Source organism: Emydura macquarii, unplaced genomic scaffold (assembly GCF_026122565.2).
Source record: "Emydura macquarii macquarii isolate MOO-44397 ecotype Brisbane River unplaced genomic scaffold, CSIRO-AGI_Emac_v2 contig_67, whole genome shotgun sequence".
Classification (NCBI taxonomy): domain Eukaryota; kingdom Metazoa; phylum Chordata; order Testudines; family Chelidae; genus Emydura; species Emydura macquarii.
The window spans coordinates 5,271,679-5,295,610 of NW_027130204.1; positions in this window are offsets into that span (position 1 = coordinate 5,271,679).

Genomic DNA, 23,932 nt, shown 5'->3' on the forward strand with positions numbered 1-23,932 from the left:
TAAAAACTGGCAGCGGATACACACACACATAAAAGGCACTTAGGTATCTGTTGTGAAGAATATATAGATACAATATGTGTACACAGAACACACGTTAGTTCCCCAAATCATTTTAATACTTGCTTATGAATATTCTTGTGTCTGCCTTGCAGCCATATTACCCTGGGATATGATCACGTCACATTTTACAAGCTGGGCTGGCTCATTACTTGTAAGGAACACAGTTGTAAAGAGGATGTGCTTCTGGAAGTGTCACCTGTTTGTATGAGACACAAAATTAAGGTCCTGACCTCTTGTAGGCATTACGAATACCTTGGCGCTTTTCCGAGGAGCCATGCTGTGAATACTAGGTCCTCGCCAAATTCTAACTTGTTATTATTTGTATTCCGTCTCCCTACATTCTCTCATGTTTTAGTTAGACACAGTATTTTTGTTTCCTGTGGCTAATGTGCCGGGGAGTGTTCTTATGCACTGTTGAACAGCTGCTGTGGTCTGCCCCAGAAGTGGATGCACTTCAGTGTTGGGTCTCTTAGCCCCCTCACAGAGGTGATGGTAAGTTTGTTGAATGAATGTCTGTAAAGTTCTATGAGATATTCGGATGAAAGTTGCTACAGAAGTGTTAGTGAAATGATAAATGGTTAAATTTGCAAATAATTAATATGTAGGCAGAGTGGGTGCCGAATGCCCAAACACACTGTGGACTCAGGCTGTCTTCTAGGAGGAAGCTTGCAGATACTGTTCTGATGACAATATTTCTGCAAGCTTTCCAGCTCACAGCCAAGTCCACGTTGGTTGCATTTCAAGCTTGATGTTGCCAACACTTATTGTCCAGGATTCTGTATAGTTGGCGTGGTGCAGAGAGCAGTATGGAGTCAGAAAGGCTAGATGATAGAAGGGAAACTGGAATCGAGGGGAGGAATTTATTCTAGATTAAATACGTGCAGTGAGGCAAAACCGGGAATTAACAGAGATGGTATGCAAGAAAAGGAAAAGCACAGAAAGAACATGACTGCCTTAAAGTAAAGTCAGACATAGACATGAGAGAGGAATAAATTCTGTAAATTGACTGAGTATCCTTGCCTGGCTGGTCAGTATTTTGGCCATAATTGAGCAAGATACTTAAGCACGTGCCTAACTTTAAGCATGTGCATCATCCCATTGAAGTGAATGGAACTATGCATATGCTTTAATTTAGGCATGTGCTTAAGTACCTTGCTGAATCAGTGCCATAGAATTTATTCCTGCAAATTCTTATGTCAATGGCAAAACTCTCACTGACTTTGGTGAGTGCAAGATCAGGCCTATAGCTCCAGTTAAAGCAAATATCAGATATCAAACCAATACCACATTGAATTGTAGCCACAAGGGTTGTTGAAAAGATGTCAGATAAGTAATTAATAATTAATTAATCATGTTTTTAATAGGCCTTTAACGAGTAAAAGCTTAAACTTATTAAAACCCCCATGATGTGGGGTCTATGTTAATGTGATGGGTCAGAATTACAGAGGGAAAGAAATTTTTGTTAAACTGTTTCTCTTGGTGACCCTAAACTCAGCTTTCTCCCTTACTTCTAGGGTCTGGATTTAAAAGACTTGAGCGAAGCTCAATTTTCAGCTTTCCCAGCCCTGCTAGTTTTCAGGGCAAAATGAAGGGAATTTTGAAGACCCCAGAAAGATTTCAGCAAACAAGAGGGAATTTAGAGAAGAGAAACTGGAATTAGTGGCATTCTGGAGGGACTGATTTAAGGGGAAAGATTAAGAAAGCTAAGTATGTATCACTTATTTGACTGATGTTGTGCTTACACTAGTCTTACAAATGGTATCTTCCCATTTCAGCTGTTTCAGTAGGCCAGCGGTTCCCAACCTGTGGTCTGTGGACCCCTGGTGGTCCGTGAGGCTACTACAGGAGTTCCCCAGAAAAGAAAAATAACAACATTGCAGGGAGGGATGATTGGGGGGGTGGCCTGGGACTCGCACAGGTGCAGAGGTCCAGGGGAGAGCCCTGGTGGTGGCAGTGGTGGTTGAGCAGGCAGCAGAGTGAGTGAGCTGGGAGGCAGCGGCTGAGGTGGGCCCGGGTGAAGGGTCTGGGGGTTCGGGCGGGTACGGGCAGTGTCCCCTGTCCTGGGGCAGGGCCAGGAGCGCAGCGGTGGGACAGATGGGATCAGGGGGTGGGCAGGGGGTGGAGGTGCTTTATTGCCACCTCCTGAGGGCTGTGGGGCAGTGGGCCACACATGCCCGGGGCCCTGTCCCCCTCACCCCCATCACCAGGCAAAGCCCACCCCAGCCACTGGAGCATGGCCCGGGCAGGGCAGAGATCCAGGGCCCCCACATGGGGGGCAAAAGGCTGCACTTTACTGGGGACCAGAGGCCCTAAGGGGCCCAGCCCAGACTGCAACCTCCATTACCAGGAGGAAAAAAATGTTCATGGCTCATGAGATTGTATGAATGGGATGGGGGATGGTGGTATGTGTGTGGGAGGGGGCCCGAAAAAATTATGCTTGGGCCCTGCAGAGATCTCGTGTGTGTGTGTCTTGCTCCGCTGGCTGAATAACCCTTCCACTCCCCAATACAGCCGGCTCCCCCCGGGGGAGAGCTCCATGGTGGAGAAGCAGTGAGCACAGCCACGCACTTTGGGGACCCCACGCACTCCCCCACTTGCCCGGGTGGTGCAGCCGCTGCAGAGCGCACTCAGGAGAGGGGATCCCGGTGTTCTTCCCCCACACTGCGCCCCAGGCCAGCACCACTCACCGGGGAAGCAGAAAGCATACTGAGTGCATATTTTTTTGTTATTATATTAGATTTTCTTAAAAAGTGGAGTGTAAAACACAACTTGTAGCATGTGGTGGTCCGTTAAATGTTTGGAGCTTGAAAAGGGGTCCGCACACTCGGAAACGTTGGGAACCGCTGCACTGGGCTATGACTTGCAGTCCAAAGAGTGATTGCAACATCTGAAACAATTTCCAGTCTTGCCAAAAGTCCTACACTAACTACAGTCTAAATTAGAGGGCAATTATGACCAGAGAACTGCCTGTAAAATGCAGCTGGATAAATAACTTTTAGAGGATGGCTTATTAGACAAGTTTAACCTCTTTTTCTGTTCACCAATGTCGAGGTGTAATTTACAATTTTTTAAGATGTACTTGTTATTCCAGATGAATTGCCTACCAGATGCAGGGTACGGTGATGATGGCCAAGGCCTATTCCATCTGTACACATGTGCCCACAACAGAAATGCCATCTAAAGATGGATTTAAGGGTTATTATAGCTGATGACCATGTGTGAAGCAGAAAAAATACAGCTTGATTCTCAAACACCAGGCTCAACTGGCAGTGCTGGTGCAACTCACGCTGAGAGTAGGCCCATGTCCCCCTCCAGTGGCTGGTCAGGATAAGAGTCTACTACAAAGCAGAGGAATTGCTACTTTAGCTCCTATGGTAGACAACCATCCTTCAATGCAGTAGGTCCCAGGTGCAAACCCTGCTGATGACCCCATGGGGCCATTATACTGGCAATGAGGAAAAAAAATCAGACAAGTTTGCTGTGAGTTATAGAATGTGCAAATATAATGCAGCATAGACTCTAAGGTCAGAATGGACCAATATGATCATCTAGTCTGACCTCCTGCACAACACAAGCCAAGGAACCTCTCCCACCCACTCCTGTAACAGACGCCTGAGCTATGGCTGAGTTATTAAAGTCCTCAAATCATGGTTTAAAGATTGTAAGGTACAGAGAATCCACCAGCAAGTGAGCCATGCCCCATGTTACAGAAGAAGGCAAAAAACCCCCAGAGCCTCTGCCAATCTGCCCTGGGGGAAAATTCCTTCCCAACCCCAAATATGGCGATCCATTAAACCCTGAGTATGTGGGCAACACTCGCCAACCAGACACCCAAGCACGTGGATCTAGCTGTAATTTGCTACGGACAATGAGACATCATCTTCCCATGTGGGTTCTTCCCAGCAGGTGGGAGTTTGAACACACAACATCTCCTGCTCCTTATTCCCTGGAGTGGGAGGTTGCCTTCTGTATAGCGCGTTAGCCGGTCTGACATTAGGCTTGGTTGCTACCTCAGTTTCCCCTTCCGGGGCTTCCCAATGACAGCACCCAGAGCTTTGCGAGTCAAACACACACACGCCCCTTCCTGGGGTCTGATTTATTAAAACAACAACATCACACTTCAAATGTCAATGTAAATTAAAACCAGCCTTTCCCTAATGCTACAGTTTCTTCAGTCCCTGGCTGTCCTCCCCAGTTCTTTTCCAACACCAGGGTCCTGCTGTCTGGTGTTTCCTCAAGCCTCTTTCTCGTAAGGTTTCTGCTTCTGCCCCTCCCTGTGTGTAGCTCTAGCCTGGCCTTTCCATCTGGCTGGGGTGGAGGGGGTGAAGAACCATTTCCTGTGAAACCCAGCTCTGCCCCGCCCCGTCCCAGGGCTCTGATTAGTGGGGGATGAGAAAAATCAGAGAAATTGGCCTGTCCTCACCCCCAAAGCTCTAGCTGGGTGGAGCGATAGCCGGAAATCCCTCCCCAGTTGTGGACGGCAAGCTCTCTGAGAAGAAGAAGGGATGGCTGGGGCAGTGGCCATTCACAGACAAGATGCAGCAGCACAGCAGGCTGGGAGTCCACTCACTTAGGGCAGGAGAAGAGGTCCAGAGAGCAGCTGGCACGTGTGACCCTGGGGAACCGGCCCATGAGGATCAGCCAGAGCTCGAAGGGAAGGAGGCCCCTGATCCATGACAGAGGGAGGTGGACGGTTTGCCTTCTGTGTGCCAACTGGCCCGGGACTGTATGGTGCTAAGGCAGCTAGGCAGAGAGCAGGCCAGCCAAGGGGTTGACCCACACAGCTAAGACTCAGAAGAGAAGTCCAGGCAGCACCAGTACCACGGTGACGGATACCAAACACAGCCACAGCCTGGACTCTTGTCTGTGAGCTCGCGCCTTAGAGATGCTGGGGCTGCAGCGGTGTGGACTCCAACATTCAACTCGATCAAGGAGAATGGCACCTGAGGGATTCCTGCACACCCCACAGAGGGGTCTCCACCCCAAGGCCAGGGGTAGCTGTCTGGAATACCCTCTGCACTAGGACAGAAACTCTCCCCCTCTCTAACCCCAGGACCCCTTCAGGAGCCCTCCTGCTCCCAATAGATAGGTAGGTCCATCTGTGGGAAACCCTGCTCTGGGCTACTCCCATGTGACCTTGGTCACCTGAGCCAACCACCAGCCAAAGCTCAAATCCATCAGCTGAGGCCAGAAAACGGGGTGAGCTCTCTTAAGGGCCAGCCCACCTTGTGATGGCCTCCTGCAGAGTGGGCCAGCTGTTCAGCCTCATAGTACGTAGCCATGGACCTCCCGAGATCTGATCTGCAGAGGCTTTGTGCGTTCGCATGGCCGTCCTGCGGGCCTCCCTCTCACTGGCAACACATTCCTGGAGGAGCCTTGATGCCTTAGGCTGCTTCCCACTACGGCTATGCAGTAGCTGCTCACGCGTCCTATCAGCTATTCTCCGGTTGTGCAGAACCGAGGGGGAGAAGGGAACCTTTAGCCTGGGGACCCATCCCAGGGCATACATGATCCTCTTCGGAACACCTGCACAATCCACTGTGAGTGGCTTCTCAAGCAGGCCGAGCTGCGCTGATGGTGTTTGTGTTTTCCTTGACCGATCCCTGAATGAGGGCAGCACTCTCCCCTTGGCACAAACACTTCAGAAAAAAGGCTTCAGGACCCAGTGAAGAGCATGAAAGTGTTGAAGTACGCAGCCTGAAGCCATGGCATCTTGTTGCTTCAGCTTTCCTTCCATATGGAGCAGCTGCTTATGAGTAACTCAAATGAGAAAGACTGCCAAGTATGTAATGGAATGCTAAGCTGCATTATTTCAGCACTAGGGGGTGGTGTGGGTAACAAACCTTATCTAAGCTCACCTCAGCCATACCTGGCAGAGCATTAGAGGAACTTATGATGCACATATCTGGTGTGTATAAGCAAGCACTGTAGCCAGTCTGTATCTGGTGCAGAGAAACATGACATGGTGTCAGGAGTAAACCAAGGACAGAAACAGAAGGAAAACATCAACAAAGGTTGCAGACAGAAGGCATAGCGACAAAGATGGCAGAATTTCATTAACATGCCCCTCTTCAATGCCCAGAGAACTTCAGTTTTGACAATCCGTCAGAATGGACAGACTGGAAACAATATTTTGCAAGATTTCACATTGCCCTCAAGCTCCACAAAGAAACTGGAGATATACAGGTATCTTCTTTAATTTATACTATGGGGAAGCAGGCAGAGCATATCTCTAAGTTGTCTGACTTTACTGAAGACAGCCAGAGCCCATTCATAGTAATCTTTGTGACTGTTTGATGCATACTTCACACCTCAGAGATACATGGCTTATGAAAGAGCATGTTTCCACCAAAGAATTCAAGAACTAGAAAAATATTGAATGTGTTAAAAGAGCTCTGCATACATGAGCTGAAAACTATGATTTTGGGAATGCACAGCATGAAAATATCAGAGACAGGCTGGTTATTGGCTTACCAGATAAAAACCTTTCACAGCAGTTCCAACTGAAGATCCTAGCCACAGCTATACAGAAAGCAAAGCAGTATGAGCTGGCGAGACAACAAAACCAAGAGCAACTTGGCAAATTTGAAAAACCTGAAGCAAGCTTAGAAACTGTAAAGACACTTGAGTGTTATAAGTCATTGTCATAGAACACCTGAGGCAAGGAGAGAGAACTCCCAGGCTCAGAGGGACAAATTCCAGATCACATGCGCAAGGTGTGTGTCATGGGGTAAGCCCTCACCGTCACCCCTGGCAGGGAAGTTCAAGGGGGTAACGAGGGGAATGGGGCATCCCCTGCGAGTGCAGTCAACAAGAGTGTCTCCTCAGCCCTGCGTCCTGCAGATCCAAGGCCCATCAACTGGCTCCCGCAACAGGTAACACGGCTTAGTGGTCAGAGCTAATAACCGCTTTTAGGTCAGGGTAGTACAGCCTAACGGCCAGAGTCAATAGTCACCCTTGATCAGGGCAGTACGGCCCAGTGGCCAGAGTCAATAGTTGCCCTCAGGTCAGAGCAGCATGCTCTGGCAGTCCATTGAGGTAGTTGGGCGTCCCCTTTGGGGAGGTAGCGCCCAGATTAGGGGGGAGCTCAGGCCCTCCCTGCTTCTCTGAGCCTCAGACCAGGGCCCTATTGACTGACACTGGGTCAGCGGGGATCCTCCTGAAACACGCTGACCAGTGCCTCTCTCCACCCTCAGTTACACCATGCCAGCCTCCTGGGCTACTTCCAATCCGGTCGTCGATGGGGTTGTCCCTCGGGCTTCCAGGTTCCCCTTCCTGCTCAGCTGCCGCCAGCATCTCCCCTGGGTTGTGGAGCACCCTGGCAAAGGTGTCTTCTTGGGTGTCTGGCTCCAGGCAGCTAACAAAGGGTGGCTGGTCTCCGGCGAGGTCTCCCGGATTCTTGGCTCCCACCATCAGAGGATGAAGCAGCTCCTGGCTCGGAGCATCCTGCATGCCTCCTCCCTCCTTGGTGGTCAGCCTAGAATGAGCTGGGCTGCTCCTTTTTATTCGAGGCAGCAATTGGAGCATGCCCAGGAGAGTCTGGGGGGGTGGGACTTCCGCGCCCATAGAGTTGGCTTACCTCCTTCAGTGCGGGGTAAGTCCACCCTGCCACAGTGTGCAAAAAGTCGTATTCCAAGAGTTGATTCATGTCCACCCAGAGGCACAGGGTGTAATAAGTGCATGGAATATGGCAAGACCATTGACTTTAAAATTGACTCTGGAGCTGACGTCACAGTCATCTCAGAAGGGATTTACAATCATTCTCGACCCCTCGCAGAGCTGAAGTCACCTGACACAGCTCTGACTAGCCCTGGAACTATTCAAAACTGCATGGGTCAGTTCACCACAGAAACATCTTACAAAGATAAAAGTTTTGCATTCAGAGTGCATGTGATCAAAGGATCAAAGACCTCAACCTTCTCAGCTGCAGCATGGCAGCCATGGTGGGACTAGCGAGAAAGGTGAAAGAACTCCATGGAGGATTTGATGATATTGGGCTTTTGAAAGAAGATTGAGTACAAATCAATTTAAGAGGCACGGATGAACCATACAGTGTACAAACATCTCTAACAGAGAAACCTGGGAAGACACTACTTGCAGATTTATGCATATTCAGAGGATGTCATTACCTCGTCCTCATGGACAATTTTTTCCAGATATATAGAAACAATGTCCTTGAAAGACATAACATGTCACAATTGAAGTGCACTATCGCTCACTTCGATATTCCAGGACAAATAGTGATTGACAACAGAGCAAAATTCACTGCAGCAGAATTTAAGTCATTCCAAAGGAAACATGATTTTGATCATATTACTAGCAGCCCACATAACCCACATCTGGACTAGTAGAGACAGCCAAGAAAATCCTACAGCTGGGTGATCCATTCCTTGCTCTTCTGAGTTACAGATCAACACCAATTGCGGCTACTGGATATAGTCCAGCACAGCTCCTAATGGGAAGACAACTGAGAATTACTATTAGGTTCCTTTCTAAAATTGTATTTCCAAAGTGGCCAGACATGAAGAGAGTAGCCAAATCAGATAAAACAGCTAAAAGAGCTGCTAAACACTTTTACAATTGACATCTCTCAGTTAGAGAACTGCTGAGTCTAGAACCTGGTGACCATGGTCAAGTCAAATTGGATGGAGAAAAGAAATGGACAACTCCAGGTATTGTAAAAAAAGGACTTAAATCCCAGATCACATGTGACTGAGACCAAAAGTGTAGAGTTCAACAGAAACCATCAACATCTACAGTTTTTTTCCTCAGACAGAACAATCAACAGAGAAAACTCTACAGACAGCAGATGAAGAACAACAAGAAGACGACGACTCAAGGATTCTAGATCAACCACAGCCATTCGTTGCAACTAATGGACAGCCAAGTTGTTACAAGTTCAGGCTGTGTAATTAGATTCAGAGACACATAACAGACTGAGCTGTACTAAAATTCAAAGATAGCACGATAGTATAAATTTTGTAAATGGAAGGAACTTAGAACTTAAAGGGGGAGATGTAATGGAATGCTAAACTAGATATATTTTTCAGCCACTAGGAGGTGCTGTACTAAACAAACCCTATATAAACTAACCTCAGCCACACCTGGCAGAGCATTAATGGACCTTATGTTGAACACATCTGGTGTGGGTAAATGAGCTCTGTAGCCAGGCCATATATGGTACAGAACTACATGACTAACTATATGTAAGCAGCAGGGATTCCAGAAGAATTCTCTTCTTGGATGTGTCTAACTATATTCACAAAGTGACAACACTGTCACCTCTGAGCCTTGTTCCTTTCAGTTGCTCAGGTGACATATGGAGCTAGATCCTCAGCGGGTATAAAATGACCTGAGTGGAGCTATGCCAATTTTGAAAAGTCAAGGACCTGGGCCCCAGGGTGTCCTGTCTGTCCATCTGTGCACAGGAGCAGCAAACAGAGAGTGTTGTGAGGGAGTTCTCCAGAGGAAGAAGGCGCGACTACGTGACCCTGGGGGTGAGTGTGCTGTCTGCTAGTTTGTTTGTTGTTGTGTGCTTGCTGTGTGCCTGCTTGACTGATGTTTATAGTGTGGTTTGTTTGGGAGGGCTGTGCGCGGATCCTAACGGCCTGCTGGGCGAGGCTGACAACTTCCTATCTAGGCTCCAGCCTGCCATCCCTTTAGGATCCCTGGACAAGGGAGTGGGGCTAACTCAGGGAGGACAGGGGTTTAAAAAGTCAGCTGCTAAGTGATCATAGGGGCTAGCAACAAGGCAAGTTTTGCAATGGAGCTAGAGAGCCAGATACACCTAACAAACATTCTCTAAACATTGACCAATAAATGCACCCTCTCAAAAAAACAAACAAACAAAAGCCCTGCGAGAGCACAAATGCTTCAGGCAGAAGTCCAGCAGCAGAGAGGGGGCTGTCCAGTTTATTGCACTAAATGCAGCATGTACAATTATCTGCCTTGTGGACAGGTGGTGTGTGTGCATTTGGTGCAAGCAGCTCCTGGTCCTCAGGGACCAAGTACAGGCTCTTGCGACCAAAACAGCTGAACTGGAGGAGCTCAGGGAGATGCAAAGAGCAGCTGTTCAGGGAATAGTAGAGCAGTCCCATCTCCCGCCTGACAGCCTCGGTGCTGTTGAGGAAGCTGAAAGTCTCGGGGAAGGAGAACATCAAGCTGGAGCAGAGGGAAACAATCCCACATTTGGGACACTCCTTCCCAGTAGATGTCATGGTATCCTCTCGCACTGAGGATACCTCTCTGGGGAATGGACCCCAGTTATTAGGAAGTGGCAGGTAATTGTAAAGGGAGATTCAATTATTAGAAATATCAATAGCTGGGTTTGTAATGACCAGGAGAACCATATGGTGAATTGCTTGGTGGGTGCGAAGGTTGCGGATCTCCCGAGACATCTAGACAGACTTATGTGCAGTGCTGGGGAGGAGCTGGTGGTCATGATACATGAAGGTATCAATGACATAGGGAAAGGTAAGAGAGAGGTGCTGGAAGCCACATTTAGACTGCTAGGTAAGAGATTAGAGTCCAGGACCTCCCTTGTAGCATTCTCTATTATGCTTCCAGTTCCACATGCCAGGCCAGTTAGACAGGCAGAACTACAGGGTCTCAATGTGTGGATGAGATGATGGTGTTTGAAGGAGGGATTTAGGTTTATCAGGAAATGTGAAGTATAATTGGGTTAAAAAAAGAATGAGAGCGCCATTGATGGACCTATCCTCCACCAAGTTATTAGCCAAGATGGTCAGGGATGCAACACCATGCTCTGGGTGTTCCTAAACCTCTGACTGCCCAAAGCTGGGACTGGGCAACAGGGGATGGATCATTTGATAAATTGCCCTGTTCTGTTCATTCCCTCTGAACTCTCTGGCACCAGCCACAGATGGAAGACAGGATACTGGGCTAGATGGACCATTGGTCTGACCCAGTGTCGCTGTTCCTATATTCTTACGAACACACAGAAGGTGAGAGGTCACCAGTGGACCAGCTGTAGTGCTGAGTGACAATTTCAGTTCGGATGCTGAACACATGAGAATCTTAGCTTCATTTCTATGTTTGAAACCTAAACTAGCCAAGTTGATGCAACCAGCATTTTGCTCAGGTCTTGAAAAACCAAATGTCATATGTGGAGTTGTTTTTACGACATAAGCACCTAGCAGAAGGGAATAGAAAAAAAATCAATTTTAAAGAAGTCATAAATCACTAGTTGAGTAGAACTATTGATTTATTTTACCTCCCTGGGATATTACAGCTATAAATTATGGTTAAATAAATAGAAACTGTGCAGTGTTTTGCATTGTTTGAACTTGTGAATGGCAGCCCTTTCTTGTATTGTCATTCTAATGTAAATCAAACTGTGAAATGTATGCATGCAATTTATTTCCAGTTATGTTTATTGGACTTGGGAATAACGTATTAACCTAGGACTTTATTCAGATTCAGATTTGATTTCCTTGGCTTTGTCTGCCCAGCCTCTGTGGAGCTTTCATGGCTAGAACACGACAGACTTTAAGCCTGACATCAGAAACATAGCATTTTTCCACACCGCTATATACACATGGAGTTTTGGACTGGGAATTTGGTGATGTCCCTTTCCTAAGAGAGAACATTTCTGTAGAGCACGGGTTTTTGCAAAGGAGAGGGCCCAATTCTGGGTATAATCCTGGCTTTGTTGCAGCCAATGTTAAAACTCCCACTGACTTCAGTGGGGCCAGAATTTCCCCCACTAATTATCATCCAGGAACCAGTGTATAAATTCTGAATGGTATACTCCCCACAATACATAGTATAGCATCCATGGACTTCAGCATGAGGTTTGCACAGAGATCGAGGAGAGAATCCGGCCTTTATGTAGTTACTAAATGTTTACTCTTTACTTGTTCGGTGCCTTATTGTCATATTCATCAATCACTGAGAAACGACCCTGCCCTGTAGGGTACTGCTACCTTCCTGCCTCATCTTCCCTTCTCCATTTCTCTACCATTTCCTCTATTCTTTTTTCAGCATTTCCTTCCTTCCACAATTCCCAATTCCCAACCTAGTGGGCTTCCCTCTCTCTTCCTACCCCCCATTCCACCCATTGAAATGATCAGCTATTAAATAGTTAACATTGACACTGAAGTGTCATTATTGAACTTTAAAAGCTGATGCTCCAATCAGATTGATCGGGGGCAGGGCAATTTACCCCTCTGACTAATTATTTTCAGGCTGTCTGCAGACTCGGGCAGACATCATTGCATGGATTACACTCGGTTAACATCTGGGAGGGTCGTTCTGCAGCTAGGAGGGCAAGGAACTCGGTTTTTGTTAAATGAAAGCTGAGATTCTGTAGAATCTGCATGTATCAAACAGGCTGGATCTGACCTGTGAGATGGGTGCCTGACACCCCTGCTACAGAAAATCCAGATTTTGATGCCACACAGCTAACTTAGATGAGTTTGTTTCCAGAATACTTAATGCTGATTGTACATGTGTTGCCACTCTATGCACTGCGATGTGACATAGACAATGCAGAGGAACTTCAGCTGGATCAACACATGGCAGGAGTCAGCCTGCCAGCTACACCACACTAATGGGAGCATTTGAACCCAGTGCACTGTGCTTTCTACCAGCTCTCCATCCTATCTGGTGCTAATCTGCAAAGCCCTCAAAACAATGGCTTTGATTGGCCCTCAATGGTATTGATACTTGGTCACCTCTCTGGGCATGGGGGAGCCCATGGAGCCTGAGCTGGAGCGGGAGGGATCCCCTAACACTGGAGATCAAGCCGAGCCTGAGTCTTGGACTCCACACGGAGGGTAGCATGGCAAGACCGATCTCTTTGTATAAGCCTTTCCTCAGGAACAATGGCTACAGAAACAAGAAAGCAAAAATCAAACACTTTTAAACCAGCAAAAACATTGGTGGGTCTGGTCCATTCAGCTAATGTGTAGCTTCTCTTGTTCATGTATATATGATACCTGGATAGTGGACTCGCTACTCAGAAATATTGTCCCTGCTAACAGCGTATGTTCCTTCTGTCTATGTATTAACCTGTTTAATGGGGTCTGAGTTGCCATGGAGCTGGCCATGAGGGAACATGGGGTCTGATCCAAAATACTTCACATGTGAAAGCTGCCAAGTTAACAAATCACTTTACTTACATAGATTGTAGGTTCCTTGGGGCAGGGACTGTCTTTTTGTTCTGTGTTTGTACAGCGCTGAGGATGACAATGGGGGTCTTTCTCCATAAGTGAGCCCCTAGCTTCTACTGCAATGCCATTAATAAATAATAACTGTTACCCAGGGTTCCTCAACCCAGTAACTTTTATTCTCTGCAAGTCGGTATCAGGAAATAAACCAAAGGAAATGCAGTATCTCCGCCTTCTCTATGGCTAACACAGACAAGTCAAAAAGCAAGTGCTCTTAAAGCTTTAGTTTAGTGGTCTCCAGCAGTTCCCATCAGAATTACCTTTACTGGAAGTCTAAACTTATTAGTCTTAAGCACACACAAATACAATAGATGGTTAGATTAACCCAAAACTTGATAGTTACCCCACAAGTCTGAGGCAGTCTTCAGGTGAATCAGCCACAGATTTCCAGATGGCTAGTCCTTCCATCTGTACCTGGAGATCTTTTCAATGTGTCCACAAAGTAATCTGATTGATTTAGACTTGCTACCTCCCTCTTATACCCCCAAAAGTTACAGAGACATGTCAATCAAGAAAATGTTACATAGCTGGTCAAAGAAATCAATCACTGAGCAGAAGCAGGAGTTAAAAAGACATGTTACTTAAAAAAAACCAAAAACAAAAAAAACCTGTTAAGCAAGCAGTCTTAATCTATAAATCTAGCAATAATTTCCCCATAGCTGCAGTCCTAAAATATATCCAGATTTCCTGTTTTTCACAGACATCTGCCCCAACATATTCAGAGAGAGAGAACACAGAGTCAAGTCCACTTCACATGTTCACTGTCTATCCCCTCCGCCCTCTCCCTCCCAGCTGCTTTGGTTATGCTAAGTTTTCTGCAGAGGCCTAAAAATGGCTAAAAGCAGCAAGAAGAATAATGGGTAGTCCAACTCAGTAACTGGCAGTGCCTTGGATACTTGGCTGATTGCTAAAATGCCCCTGTATGTAACCACCATGTACAGATATTTCACCTACAGAATCAGCTAGGATAAAGAGACTGATCTTGTATGGACACCTGTCAAGATGTGTGTAGCAGGGTTATACAACACTAGTCATGATGGGAAGTTCTGAGTAACGCTTCATGAACTATAATGGGATGTACAGACAAAGCTGCTAAGCGACGAGGGATATGGAGTTTCTATTCACTTGCTCTTTGTGTCACCCAACATTACAGAAAAGATGAATAAAAGCAGAAAAATATTAAATCACATCTGGAACACAACAGGCATTAAGGTTATTCTTCAGCACAAGACAGAATCATGTGGACTCAAGAGATCTGGATGAAATCCTAGCCACGTTGAAGTCAGCCAAAACGTTGCCTTCTGGATTCTATTCCTGGCCTGACCACAGGGAGACCTTGGGCAAGTCACATCAGCTCTGTGCCTCGGTTTCCCCGACTGTAAGTTGGGGATATTGATACTTCCCTACTTGACGGGATATTGTGAGGTATGTTTATACAGTCCCCAGACGCCACCGTGATGAAAGCCATAGGAGTGCCCATATAGGTCAATGGACACATTCCATTCTCATGACATTCGAATCCGAATGAGTATTTAAATCAAAACATAACTGGTTAGACTCATTCCTTAATATATGGCAGCCTGTAAATTGCTTACACTAAATTGTTAAGAGAACACTGCACACTTTGTAACTGAAAGCTTGAATGTACTCATGGGGTCAGATTCTCCTTTAAGTTACACTGATGTAAATCTGGAGTCATTCCACTGACTTCAGTGCAGTTACTATTGATTTATACCAGGGCAACTGAGAGCAGAAACCTGTATTTTGTTTATTACTTTTCATTTGTGTTTTGTAAAAACTTAATAACATTTTTTAAAACTGGAAAATATGGCATTAGCCATTTAATGATCAAGTTAAAAAACTAGGCCCCTTCCTAGGCTTCATAAACCCCACAGATGGGATCTTTAAATTGGACCAACTTTTGAACTTAACTCTGATGTGTCTTCTTTAACTTGGTCATATCCGTAGCTAACCCTTTTGTAGCATAGCTGGATTCACTGATATCGTCACATCTTAGACAGCCAAACTCTTCTCTTTCTTACTTGGCTTTTTTTGCCCTTCCTCCATGAGTGTTTTTTGTTTTGTTTTGTTTTGTTTTGTTTTTTAACATTAAAAAAACATGGTAAGAGGAAACTGCTTTGCAATGAGATGGTAGAAAGTGAATAATTTATAGAATGCTTTGATGAAAATATGATTTTAGGAGGATTTGAACTTAATGCCTGTGGAATGTAAAGCAGACACCTTATCCTTAAGATTCTATAGTTAACAGCCATAAGAGTTTGTTCCTAGGTACTAATAAAACATTTTTGTTTTTATTATTGCAATGGATAAATTCTGTGCCCCCCTCTGACTTTTTTTCACACTCAAAATTTGGCTTGTGTCTGATTCTGCTCTCAGTAACACCGGTCATTCATAGATGTAAAAGCCAGAATTCATAGTACAGGACAGAGAATTTCACCTACTGATTCCTGCAGATCTTTTAGAAAGTGACATCCCTTCTTGATTTAAAGATTTCAAGTGATGGAGAATCCACCATTATCCCTAGTTTAGCTGTTCCAGTGGTTAATTAACCTCACTGTTCAAAATGTACACCTAATATCAATATGTCCCCTTGTAACTCCATTGACTTCAGTGATGCTCCTCCTGATTTATACCAGTGTCAGAAAGGAGAGAAGGGAGTTTTGAGTATGTGGAGAACTTAGGTCTGGGCCTAATGAGAAGCAAAACAAATCCGTTATTCTCCATAAAGGCAACAGAATATAAAAGTGTATTTTCTAGACTTTTCCGCAACCATCCTTGTACAGAACTTCATGGAAAAACAAATGGATTGCTTTAGATTACAGGCCAGGGACTAGCTCCGCCACTGCTGTAAAGTCAGTAGAACTGTATTGGTTTGCACCAGCTGAGGGTTTGGCCCAGAAAGCCCAGGTAAGCTGAATTATAGCTGCCTCCTGCATGAGTGCACAGGGGAAGAAAGGGACTCCTCATGCCCTCCTCTGCCCTACACATCCATGCAGGGACAGCCATAATCTGGCCTGGATGTTCCAATGGCTGGTGATGTTAGGGCTACAGCTCCCCAGATGCCCAGCTCCCTGATTCCGGTGCAGGGACTCCCTTTCTGTGTTCCCTTTCTGACTTGTCTAAAGTCATTGCCGGGATGCTCAGAATGACATAGGCTGGCTAATTAAACCCTATGCTTTTTGGCACACACGCTCAAGGTCAAAGATCTGCCAAACCTGGCATTGCCCTGAACTAACTGAGTGACTTTGGGCAAGTCACTTGCTGCTTCTGTTTCCTGTCCCATCTCTTGTCTGCTGGCCCATGTCCTGTATTTTGTCTCCTTTCCTTTCCCTTTACATCACTCCCAGGGGATGCCACTAGAAGGCACTGGACAGGACCCATGATGCCATCATCCGTAAAACTGCACGGAGGGCTATGGCAGGTGAAAACAACCGGCTGCAAACGAAGCTGCTGGTGGTTCCAGTCAGTGCGCATAAGCAATGCACACTGCCCTCAGGAAGGTCTGCCCGCCTCCAGAAGAAAACTGGACTTTGCGATCCCTTTTTGTGGCAACCGTTCATGCAATCATGACCAGAGCTGTCTCGGCTGAACAACTGCACATCGGGCAGAACAGCTATGTCCTGGCAGAGTGGAAGCAACTCTAGGACAGAGAGAGAGGCCTGCTGATGCGCTTCAGAAGCCCTAATTTACATCCACCTGTTTGCAATCTGAGACACAGATGCTGGACTAGGCTTAACAAGCTGCTGACTGGAATGTGTGGAGGGGCTGCAAAATGCAGAAATTTGTGTGAGCCCAGTCTTCACAGCCTGACTGCTGGGCAGTGATGCACATGGTCAAGCATGGGGAGGAGTGCACAATTAGAAGATAAGAGGATGGACTACAACATCTGGCTGCCCTCGACGATGCAGCAGTTAGGTGGGTGAACTATGTAGATATTGACTTGTGAGGCACACGAAAGAAGAAGTTTAGTCTGCTTATATTGCAAGCTGTTTGGGGCAAGGATTATCTCTTACTGTGTATTTGTACAGGACACATAGAATAGATTAAGAGCTGGGTAATGGACAGATCTGAATAAGTAGCTGTCACTAGGAAATCCTCACTGAATGGGGTGTTTTTAGTGGGGTTCTGCAGGGACTGGTAATAGGCCTGACTCTATTCAATATTTTCATTAGTGATCTGGAAGCAAACATAAAATTACAGTGGAGAAAATTTGCAGATGACGTACAGCTTGGCGGAGTGGTAAATAATGAGGACAACAGAGCAGTCATACAGACCAAATGCAATCGGTCAGTAAGCTGAACCCATTCAAACTCAGTGCATTTGAATACAGCTAAATGCAAAGTTATACATCTCGAAACAAGGAATGCAGGCCAGCCCTACAGAATGGGGGCTGTATCTTTGAAAGAAGTGACTCTGAAAATGATTTAGGCGGTCAGAGTGGACAAGTAACTGCATACAAGCTGCCTGTGCAATGTTGTGGCAAAAAGGGTGAATGTAATCTTTGGGTGTATAAACAGGGGATTCATAATTAGGAGTAGGGGCATGGTTTTTTCCCTCTATATGACATTGGTGAGACTGACACTAGAATATTGTGCTCAGTTCTGGCTTCTACCTTTTAGAAAAGATGTTGAAAAACTGGAGAGGAGGGAGAAAAGAGCTCAATCTGCTTAGCTTATCGTAAAGAAGTTTGAATCCAGTGTACAACAACCTTCCCGTGAAGAAAATACTGAGTACTAAAGGGCTCTTTAATCTAGCAGAGAAAGACATAAAAAGAACCAGGGCCTGGAAGCTGAAGCACAAATTCGAAGTTAAGCACAAATTTTGAACACTCAGGTTGATTAACCACTAGAACAAACTCCCCAGGGAAGTTTGGATTCCCCTTCTCGTGATGGCTTCAGATCCAGACTGGAGGCCTTTCTAGAAGATGTACTTTAGCCAAACACAAGTTACTGGGCTCAGTTCAGGGGTAACTGGGTGAAATTAAATGTCCTGTGCCATGCAGGATCTCACACTAGATGATCAATAGCCTTACAATCTATGAATCTGTGAATCTCAGGCTGTACTGTAATACAGACAGTATTAAGGTGACACCTTGTCTTCCTGTCGGGGTGTGAGGGTGGGCAGCAAAGCGCTCTTCTGACATACATCATGTGTTTGGTGGAACACAGGACTCCCACTGAGGAACAATCACCCCAATACAGCCACAATGCCTCTCTGTCTTGAGCTCATATCCTCAGATGAAGAGCCATTGTTAAGCCCAGTTTTAAACCACAGTAGATTAACTTTTAGAAATAAATAATTGCTTCTGCAGCCTATGGCCTGTGTTTCTGGATCAGTCATAGCACACAGGTGGTAGAGAAGCACACTACACCAAGCTACAGGAGGATTCCACAAGAACAGCCAGCATAAGCTTGCGTGTCCCAGCTGATGTCTGTGTGGATAGACAAATTGCTCCACCGTACGTGAGGTATAGGAGATCCCTAATGCTTTACTGTTCATTATATTTTAAAGGGGCTGGATTCTGAAAGAGGGAAGGAATGTGTTTTCATACCTTGAAAACATTACTCCTGAGCATGACCCCAAAGTTTTAATGACTCATTTGTTTCTTCTTTTCTAGTGGAAACAAGAAAAGACAGAGAATCATTTATTTATCAGTTAACTTGTTACTTTTTTTAGGAATCAGAGCAGAATAATGGTTCCTGCTCATGCTGATTCTCTGAGATCCTCTGTGAATGTTACTTTATAAGGATTAAATAAAAGATTTTTTTTTTAAAGTGGCTCGTGGACATCTAATCCTTAGCAGAAAATGTGAAAGGGTTACGGAGCTGCCAGGTGACATGATCCAGACCCAAACATTGCATAACACAAGCTGCATGGCCTTTCCTCACAGTGGGTATATTTGATCACAGTTTATTCTGGAAATGCAAATTAGGAATATAATGAAAACAAGTTGCATAATGAGGCTGGAAAGTCATTTTTACAGATAGAGCTTTTGCTGCCAACATGCAATTTGTTCTCCGCATATAAACACACGGAAAGTTTAAGCATCTGCTCCTAATTAGCTTTCTTGCACTAGTTACTGATACACAACACTCACACTTCCCCAGTATTTGTTTCCTCTGATGATGAATGATTAGCTTATTTTCAGAGCTCATTGGAATTACATAAACTAAAGGGCCAGAGTCACGTACAGCTGTCCCTTGCACCACATTTCAAACACAAATTATACTGGAATGCTGAAAAGTGCTGAGATAGGACGGCCATGAAAAAGTGAAGTGAGTTAATTAGGGCTTCAGTGACCCTTCTGAAGCCAGATGAATTTTTGAGTAATGTGGCCAGTATTTGATTAATTAGTTTACAGAGTATGTTTTGACGCTTTGCCATCCCATGGCGGGGGTTTCCATTCTGGAAATCATTTGGAAGTTTTCTCAAAATCTCAGCATTGCCCTGTTTCCTAGACAGGAAACAGAATGAAGTCCTGCTTGGTCTTTCAGACAGTGCATTCGCCCTAGGCTCTGCTGTGCCATTTAATGACTAACACTTAGCTTCAAAGCAAATTAGTTATTGTGTCTGGCTGCAGCATAAAACTCTCGGTCGCATGTAAGGGACATTACAGGTGAACAACAGAGACATCCAATAAGCCTTCCTCAATTGTTCACCAGAGCTGCGTTCAATGGGAATCGAGCAAGAGACCCTCACTTGAGACTTGTCTCATAAAAAAAAAATCATTAATAAGGTCGCGGCCTGCAGTCCAGTCACGGTTCATACATGCAAAATGCACTACAAAGGAAGGAGAACAAAGAGAAACGGACACCCAGAAATAGCTGTCTGCCTCATTTGGAAGCATGCACCTTTCATGGCAAAAGCATGGTCCCTTAGAACAACCGTGGGGACACTGACTTCATTTATAACAGTGTCATTCAGTGGGAATAATGTCCCAGCTTGTCCATGAAGGTAAAATCTTGATCTCTGGAACACCCTGGCATCATGTACGCTGCCAATGCATCCCTCATTAGTGTCCATGAATCTGCCTGTGGTCGACCGAGGCCTGTGTAAAGAGGGAGATGTATCCTTTGTGGTTTATGTACTCATGTGCTCCTTGTGCAGGGCAAACATGAAGGGTCGGGGCAGGCTGATCACAAATCTGCAGGAATATCTGTTGCTTTATGCGAAAGCTCTGGAGTCACTGCTGGTCATCCCAGGTCCACAGGGCAACGTGATCCCACCAGTCCCTGCTTGTGGCCCTGCTCCAGAATCACTGTCTTCCTATAGGGAACGTGCAGCTATGGCAAATGTCATGAGCCGCACAGAAGGGGGTCACACGTGGCCTGGCAGTGCCCTATCTGAGAGATGCCTTCATCTGGTCAAACAGCAACACCAAAACGGCCATCAGCATCGCACACAGGCTCTCCCGATCCCTGAAATAGGACTGACCACACGAGCAGGAGACATTCTTCCATGAGGTCAGGATCCACGTTTGAGAATGCAGACTCAAAACTGGATGTGTTAGCAGGTTAAAACCCACTTCCGGCCAACTCCCATGGGATGGACAAACAAGTTCTCCCACAATCCACCGCGATCCAAGTCCTAGAGTGGCTACCGCTGACATGGGCACAAGGAACCCTGGGCTACACCCCCAGAAGCAGAAGGGCTGAGTCGGGTCTGCGTACGCAGTATGGATGTGTGAACGCTGGTGGGACGCCTGGTTTATAATGCAGTGCGGACTGCTCAAGCACAGGCTTTGGAAACACCAAATCTGCAAGCTCAGACCGGACAGACCCAGGCTTACCATGCAGTGTATACATAGCCTACGGCACTAGTTAAGCACATGAGCCATTTCCTGAAACTGACCCTAGCAGAGAGACACAGATAAGACCAGGTGCACTGGAAACCAGAGTCAGGGATAACTTCAATAAAACCACATCATTATTAAGTAATACATTCCTGTAAATTAGATTAGTTTTTAAATTCAAAAGATCCCAAAGTTCTTCATGCAGTTATAAGCATTTGGGCCAGACGCTGATCTCAGACCAGTTTCACACTGCTGTGAACTCCATTGATGTCTAAAGACTACTGCTAAGTAAGTGAGATCAGAATCAGGTCCCTTTGCTTGACATTCTCAACACAGACAGTGGAAGAGTGATGATTCGATATTAAATACTGGAAATGAACAAGAGAAGGTGCCGTGTTTCTTTATTTAGGGCCCTATCCAAAGCCCACTGTAGTCAGTGGGAATCTTTTTAGCATACTTAAATGATGTGTAAGTCTTGGGCTGTCCATCTTCACAGGAGTGAGTTTTACCCCCCTGTGTGAATTTCAGGTCTAACTAGTGACCCTCTGCTTAGAATGAAGTTATTTTGGAGAAAAAAAATGTCAGTCTGTCATAAGGCAGTTCCATGGTGATTATTTTAAAAGGTAAAACTCCCAGAAGTGTAGTTTGACAATGAAATCCAACAGGATATGTTGCAAATAGGCTAGTTATGGGCATGAGTTGCAAAGTTAACATTCACCTTTTTCCAGCATTGGGTAGCATTTGGATGCTTGGATGTGGGCTATGCCAGAATGTACATCAAGCGGTGTTTTGCTCTTTAAAAGAAAATAAAAACTGTGTTGCAGCAGGCTGCTATTTTGTAACCTAAACCTGAGCTCTCTTCTGGTTGTCGCTCAGTGTTTACTCAATTTGGTCAGTAAGAACTTCAGGATTTGGCTCATTATATGTTTTGGATGGAGACAGCAAGGGAAATGTGATTTGATCCCTTTTCAAAGCCTGGCAGAGCCCAGAGTTATTGCTAAATAAAATCTGAGACAGAATTTCATGCAGCAAAAACAAACACCATTGAGAGACGCAGCAGGAAAGAGCCAGTCCTGAGCCTACAGTAACCACAACTTTGAGAATAGGAGTACATTCCCTCAAGGTGCTCCACACAGTAGCAAACCATCTGTCCAAACACTCGCAGAAAAGGCTCACGGATAGTGCCGAGGCCTCGGCCATTGGCTTTGGAAATACGAGTTGGAATATTCACAGATGTTCCTTCTGAATATCCCTGCACTCTGCAAAGCAGATGGATTCGGGAAACTCCAGAATGAACCACCAGGAAAGACAACAAAGCCCTTTCCTCTCCTATTGCCTCTTTCTTCAGTAAGGACGGATGCTTCTAAAATCAATTTGCATTTTCCCAAAACATTAATGAAAGCGTTTCCTTCAGAGATTGTGCATAAATGAAACCTATTTCTCTTAGCACTTCAGCAGCGCTTGTGTCTCCAAAGCCCATTGACCGTATGCTACAGGACACACACTTGTAATTCACAATGATCCAGGAGAATATATTCTTATGATGCCTGGAAAAATGAAGACAGCTGTTGAGAACTGTGGGTTGCCTGGTCTTGCTTTCTGCAAAACAAGTAAAATACATCGCTGATGTTTCTGCTGCATACCAGAAAGTTGCCAGAATCTTTTAATGAATGTCAAAAGCTTGTAAAGCAGAAAATAATTCATTCTACAGTATAAGTGCCGTGATGTGTGAAGTTAAGGGTCAGCTGCCATTTCTGTTATGAGCTCTATTTTCCGGGCGTTTAGAACTTGAATAACTGCACAGAACATCAAGGTGACAGTCTAATTGACTTTTTAAACAATGGATTAACTCCATTAAGCTGGTTTTGATATTAATGGGAAGTTTAGTGGCTCTGAAAGGTGTAGCGCACTGAGAATCCTGAAGACTGAAATCCCCTGTTTAGCGACTCTATAGGTACAGCGTGTGCAGCAACACAAAACCCTTCTCCTGCCATTCCAGCCCTGTGCCTCATTTTGAACTCCATGAGGGAGAGGGGATCTCTGTTTTCCTGCCCATTCAGTCCATGGCCTCTTCCTGCGCCGGCCAGCAAAGATGCTAATTACAGTGGGGATGTTTTATGAAGTGGACTCTTCACTTGCCCAGTTACAAGGAGTCTGACTGAGACAATCAACTCATTTCTTCTAGGCCACTGACTGATGGTGACTTTTGGTCTTTACTAGAGAGAGTTGAAAATTTTCCCTCAAAATATTTTTCCAACAGAAAATGACTTTTTCAGTTAAATTGACATTTTTTTAAATGAAAAATGTCTGTTTAAACTGAGAGTTTTCAGGTTTTTTTTGACAAAAATCCAAAAACATGACAAGAAAACTTTCATGGGGAAAAAGGTCATTTCCCACCCAGCTCTGGTTATTATCAAAATGGAGCTGGATTTGACCTGTATATAAAGGGCTGTCTATTTCAATTCCCTGAGTCATCTAAGCCACTGTGCATATGATGCTTTCACATGGACAACCATCACCAGATGGCTATTTGGTGGTCATCCATCCATACCCAGTATCCATAAGGATGGTCCCCACCTTTGTAACAGCCAGGTATCACATGTCTCTTTCTCTGCCCACTCCAAAGAGGACAGGAGGCAGCGGCTGGTGTGGTGACTAGTTCTTTAGTTCAAGTAATAGAGACTCTTGCTTTGAACTGAGGATCTCCAGAGCTTAATCTCCATGGCTGGAACTGCTGCAATTCCCTGTAACTAGGAATGAAGCCCAACGCCCTGAGGAAGCTACAGCTGACTCTCAGTGCATCAGCTTATCTATTCACTCAGGGCCTAATCCAGCATTCCCAATGAATTGAACACAGAGTCCAGTTCAA